Source organism: Emiliania huxleyi (assembly GCF_000372725.1).
Source record: "Emiliania huxleyi CCMP1516 unplaced genomic scaffold EMIHUscaffold_110, whole genome shotgun sequence".
NCBI classification, from domain to species: Eukaryota; Haptophyta; order Isochrysidales; family Noelaerhabdaceae; genus Emiliania; species Emiliania huxleyi.
This window is the reverse complement of record NW_005201791.1, coordinates 295,432-301,084: the sequence shown is the minus strand read 5'-3', so window position 1 is coordinate 301,084 and position 5,653 is coordinate 295,432.

Sequence of the window (5,653 nt, the reverse complement as noted above, 5' to 3'; positions counted from 1 at the left end):
AGTTGTCGTTGTAGTTGTAGTCAAGGCACATCCCCGGTTCTGACTTCACCCTCAGGGTTGCCGCGTTGTTCTCACCAAGTCCGCTGCCGCCGTCGAAGTACCACTTCTGGTTGTCGCCGTCATGGCACGGGTACATGTAGAGCTTGCGGCTGCCGCCCCAGTCGAGGCACTGGTCGGTCACGGACATGGCGCCGTCGGGGGCGCCACGGATCTTGATCTTGTAGTAGGCGCCGTCCTCTTCAACGTAAAAGTCCTGGTTGGCGCCACCGTGAGGGGAGTAGAGGTGCACTCTCCAATCCGAGTTGACGAAGCCGTAGTCGAAGACCTTCGCATCATACTTTTGCCGGATCGTAGTGGCCGTGGCGATCTTGTTTGGTGGGGAAATCACTTCGCGGAGGTCGGAGTTCTCTCCTGGCGCGGCGCTGCAACCGGAGCCCTTGACATTCGTGTTTGAGATGGGGCGGTACCTACAAGGGAAGGGGCGCGGTGACCTCCCGGTCTAGCGCAGACTCACACGTCCAAGTAAGGCTCGACCCGTCCGACTCCGAGTAGCCGAGGCAGTTGTCGTCCTTGGTGCACAGCTCCTCGCAGTCGCTCTCGCTGCTGCAAGTGCCAATGTCGACGTCGCCGCCTGGTGCGGAGGAGCAGGGTGCGACGACCGTGTCGGGGAACGTCGTGTAGTTTGCCGGCGCGAAGTCGGCCGACTCCTCGTCGGTTTGGAGGCAGCTGAACGTCGTGGGAGTGGACGGAAACGTGCCGGGCGACTCCAGCGTGCGGCGTGTCATCGGGTCGGGCTCGTCGTAGGCGAAGAAGAACGGCGGATGCTTGCACTGCTCAAGGAGATGGGCCTTGGCTTCCGGCTTGACCTTTCTCCCCTGCAGCGCCAGCCCGAGCGGAGAGAGGGAAGGAAACCAGCAAGGCACCGCGGCGCCAGCCTCCTTGCCGACGTCCCGGCCGACGGTACTGTGGTGGAGCACCGGGTCGTCCGTCTCTACCTCCTCTCCCTTGAACGCCACGCAGCTCCATGTGCCGGAGGGGCAAGTTTCGAGGGGCATGTAGTAGTGCTTCGAGTCTGTGCTCACCACCACCGCCTTCGTTGGTGTCGGCTCCCGGTCCTTGAAGTCCGGATTGCGCACAGTCGGGTTGCAAGTGTTCGACTCTGCGCACGGCGTGTAATCGGGCGTGCTCCCGAGACGAGCGTTGCACTGCGTGCCGTCCGCCGGAGCCACGCACGCGAGGCTGCCCGCCGAGAGAACTGGCGCCGAGGACTCGATGCTTCCGCGGGGCGGCAGCACCACCGTCCCCGGCAGAGGGCAGATCTTGGTCCAGCCGGATTGTTCGCGCCAGTCCGGATTCGGATTTGGGTCACAGACCCCCTTCGAAATCGGGGTTTGGGCGACCTCCTTCCATTCCACCACGCAGCTTCCGTCGGTGCAGGCCTCCACTTGGGCAGCAACGTGCGGGACATCCGGGGTGATGACTTCGAGCGGCGGCGGCAGCGGCGGGGGCGACGGCGGCGGGCTCGGGTAGCCCTTCCATTCGCACTTGTAGTTGCTGGTGTAGATTGTTGTGGGCATGCACCCTTGGCTGTAGCACTGAGTTGTGTATGTGTCGCGGCGCGTTTGTGTGCATGCGTAGTTGGTGCAGCACGGCCCGTAGTCGGGCTCGTCCTTGCCAGAGGATTGCCCTTCCTTGCACCCTTGAATGTCTTTGTCAAAGTCTCCAAAAGAGCAGCCGCCGAAGATACTGACACTACAGGTCGCCGAATGGACCGGCGCGCCCGAGCCTTGGCACCGGTCCGGGCCGCCCCACTGCATCTTGCGCCGCCTGTGCCAGCACGTCGCGCAGCATCCGGTTACGGCGTCTGCGTGATTACAGAGCCCATTCTCGGCGACGTCGTGGCAGCTCGCGATGCCGACAAGCCCGAGACTCTCAGCGTGCTGCGCGACGGCAGAATCGTCCACGTCCTGGCAGTTGCTTGGCTGCGAGGTTGTTTGGTCGATTGCGAACCCACCGACAGCGACAGCACTGACAGCGAGCAACCAGCGCAACATGCCTGCAGGAACCGGCAAACGAGGGAGTGAGCGTGACCTCGAGGAGGTCGTCGGGGTGAGGGGGTGCCAGAGGCACAAGGCTGAGGTCATGGCCGCGGGTGCCTTGTGCAGGCGTGAGCGTCGAATTGACGCGGCTGCAGGTGTGGGCTCGCGATCGTCAGAGAGGGCCGGGGAGAGCTCACGCCTGGGGCTGCCTGAGGCTGAGGCCGAGGCCCCTCGGCGAAGAAACACCCCGCGGCCGGTGTTTTTGAATTTGAGCGTTTGAAAATGAATTATGAGAATTCGGCTCCAAGGGTCGCCTCGATCTTGCTGGGAGACCCGGCGAGATGTGTCCGGCATTGCGTTATTAAAATGAATTCTGGGGCACGGGACGCGGCACAAACGGGGCACAAACGCCAGGCTACAAAGACGGGGAGGCACGTAGTGACGCAGGGGAGTCTAGGCGACGGCGGCGTCCTCCGACGCCGCGGCGAGCCTGAGCTCGGTGGAAATCTCTTCCGCCGCCGCGAGCTGCAGCGCGACTGACATGCGCTGGGCCTGCAGCGACAGCCACGACCGCGTCAACCAGCTCGCCTCGTCCTCGTGCTGCCGCTTCGAGAGCTTGTTGCGCACCTTGTCCTTCATCTGGTAGAACAGCCGCTTGACCGCGTTGCACCACCCGCCCAAGGTTTCGAACAGGTACATCTGCACGTCGGTGTCGCCTCCGAGCGCGAGAGGGCGTGCGCGTAGTCCGCCTTCTTGTACGCCACGTAGCCGCCGCCGTCGCTCGGCCTGAAGTCGCTATGCATATCGCCGTCCCCGACAGCGCCGCGCTGCTCGAGGCCGAAGACGTCCGCGCTCGTGCCGGGCTCGGTGTTGCCGAGGCCGACGAAAGCGCCTCGCTGGCCGACGTCCTCCGGGTTGGAGGAGAGCGAGTCCTTGAACTTGACGTCGCCGACGAGGCGCGAGCGCGAGCGGCCGGCGCCCGCCACCGAGACGTCGGGCCGGTAGTCGTTAGAGTAGCCGAGGTGGTCCCGCGGCTCCACCGGCATTGCGTCGTGGAGTCGGTTCGTACTCATGTGTATCAGTGTCGGGTATGTCCTAGGTTAGATGGTTAGATTTTGAGAGACCAAAATTCAGCACACATGGGGCTCCCACCAAGATCGATGGGAGAACCACATTCTCACAGGACCCGAAATCGGCTTAACCTCCTTAACCTCCTTAACCCACTCGTCGGGTCTCCCAGCAAGATCGAGGCGAGACCCACATTTGTGCATGTGCATGTGAATCATGCGCTGGTCATGGGTCTCTCTCTCAACCCTCCGTCCCTCCCGCCCCACCTCTGCGGACCCCTCTCTAGCACCGGCGGCTGTGCTACTACAAATGAAGCTACCAGCTAGCCTTCTGGGGCCCTACAGTCATATGCCTACGGCGTCTGGTGGGGGTGGCCGCCGCCGTCTGTGCCGCGCTGCCGCCGCCGCCGCCTGCGCCTGCGCCGCCATCTGCGCTCCCCAGGCGGACCCCTTCTGGCAGAGTAGAGACTAGAGTATGTGTAGTAGAGTCCTGCTGGTCTCCTCTTGATAATGTCATAAGTGTGGATGGTGTGTCAGAGCCTGACATCACCCCGATAAGGATCAACTGGAAAGCTGAACCCTGGGCTTAGACAGAACGGGCGTGGCAGGCTCCAGGGGAGACCACGCTCTACCCGGGGCGCTAAGGAGGGAAATCGAAGCTGTCGGGCGTCCAGCGAGAAAACTCGCGAGGACACACCGACAATCCCCCCTCCCCGAGGACCGAACCTAGGCACGTAGAGCACGGGTCATCTCGGAGAGAGAAAGGGGAGGGAAGAGGGGGGGGATAAGGGAGCCGAGATACGCGGGAGTACCCTGGGAGTGAGAGCTCTCATTCATGGTCGTGAGACCAGGGGAAGCCATCATGGGGGACGGGCACACCAAGGCACTAACTTCATCACTCATTCACCCCGCGCGATCAAGCAAACCCTGGTCGATGGGTCTTAGGATCGGCGGCCAGCTTCCCACCTAGGGCAGGGAACCCCCGGCGACGCAAGTGTGGCCTACGGTAGCTATAACGCGATTCAGGGGCTGGGGGGAGTGGGGCGCCCGCGCCAAGGGGGAGAGAATGGAGGGGGGAGAATATGCGTAGTAGGTAGGTAGGTAGAAAGGTGAAGAACAGCGTGCTCGTTTTTCTTGTGCAGCAATTTTTTTTTCTGAATACAGCGAGACTGGCGACACAGTCTCTGCCGCTGAGGGTTCCATCCTCACTTCGCGTGCGCTTCTTCGTGCGCTCCGCCGCCTGCTGCCGCGCTGGCTGGGCGGTGGAGAGGACAGCGCTGTTGGCGCCGCCTTCGTGCTCGACCCCTGACGGACCGGCAGGCGGCGCAGGCCATCTTCGAGGAGGGAAGCGGGTCGCTCCTCACGGATGGCTCGCGCTCCTGCATGGAGACCTCTCACCTGGAGTACAACGAGACGCTGCACGGGCTGCCAGGCGGCCAGCGTGGTCTGCTGCTGAGGATGGATGACGAGGGTATCGAGTGCGGGAACGGCGCGGCCGTCGCGACAGGCCACCTGTCCTCTTGGGATAAGTACAGCTACGGTGACTTCACCTGGGTGGCGCGGGTCGCCCACGCGCCTGGCGGAGGATCGCCGGCGCCAAACGCGTTCGCCTGCCTCGCGGTCTTCGTCCACGGGGCTCTGCCGCACAATGAGATTGCATGGCGCGCGCACGGCCGCACCGCCACACCGTCTCTCTGCGACGTCGCACCCCCCTCTCCGACACTCACATGCGCCTCGCTGCCCTCTCTCCAGCCTCTCCAGCCTCTCCAGCCTCTCCCCTCCCCGCCTCCCCGCCTCCCCGCCCGCACCCTCCGCCGGCCGCGGCAGGTGCTTTCCGTCCGGGAAAGGCGGGGCGGAGGTGCACTGTTCTGCTGGTTGATCTTCGCCCCGTGCCACAGCAGCAGCTCGACCACCCGCTCCTGGTCGCAGCCGGCGGCGGTCATCAGCGCGGTGTAGCCGTCGCTGTTCTGCAGGTTGACCTCCGCGCCGCGCCGAATCAGCAGCTCGACCACCCGCTCGTGGCCTTGGCTGGCAGCGTGTATCAGCGCGGTGCCGCAGCAGCAACTCGACCACCCGCTCGTGGCCGTTGATGGCGGCGAGCATCAGCAGCGTGATGCCGCTCGCCTCGCCTCTCTCGTACGTCGCGTCGGCCCGCGCGCCGCCGTCAAGCCACGCCAGCACCGCCTCCTCCTCGCCGCGCTCAGCCGCTAGCACGGCCGCATCAAAGCAGCTCAGGGAACCAGCACCACCATCGTTTTGGGTTCCGGCTTCTTTGGGGGAGGGGGACGCTGTTCCGCAACTTTCTGAAGTTTGTGTCCCTACACCCGTAGAGCCGGAAACAAAAACTCTCTCTCTCTAGAGCCGGAACCCAGCGTTCGTTGCGCACACCTCCCCTCGTGTGGAGTCGGCGTTGTCGTCGACCGAGGCTAAGGGGCTAGTTCCATTTCACTGTGGCACAGCTCGCGTTACAAAACCTTGATTTTGACCATTGCGCGAAAAAGGTACATCTCGGTGCCTTCCAGAGGCAGCTGCGACCCCGCCGAGTGG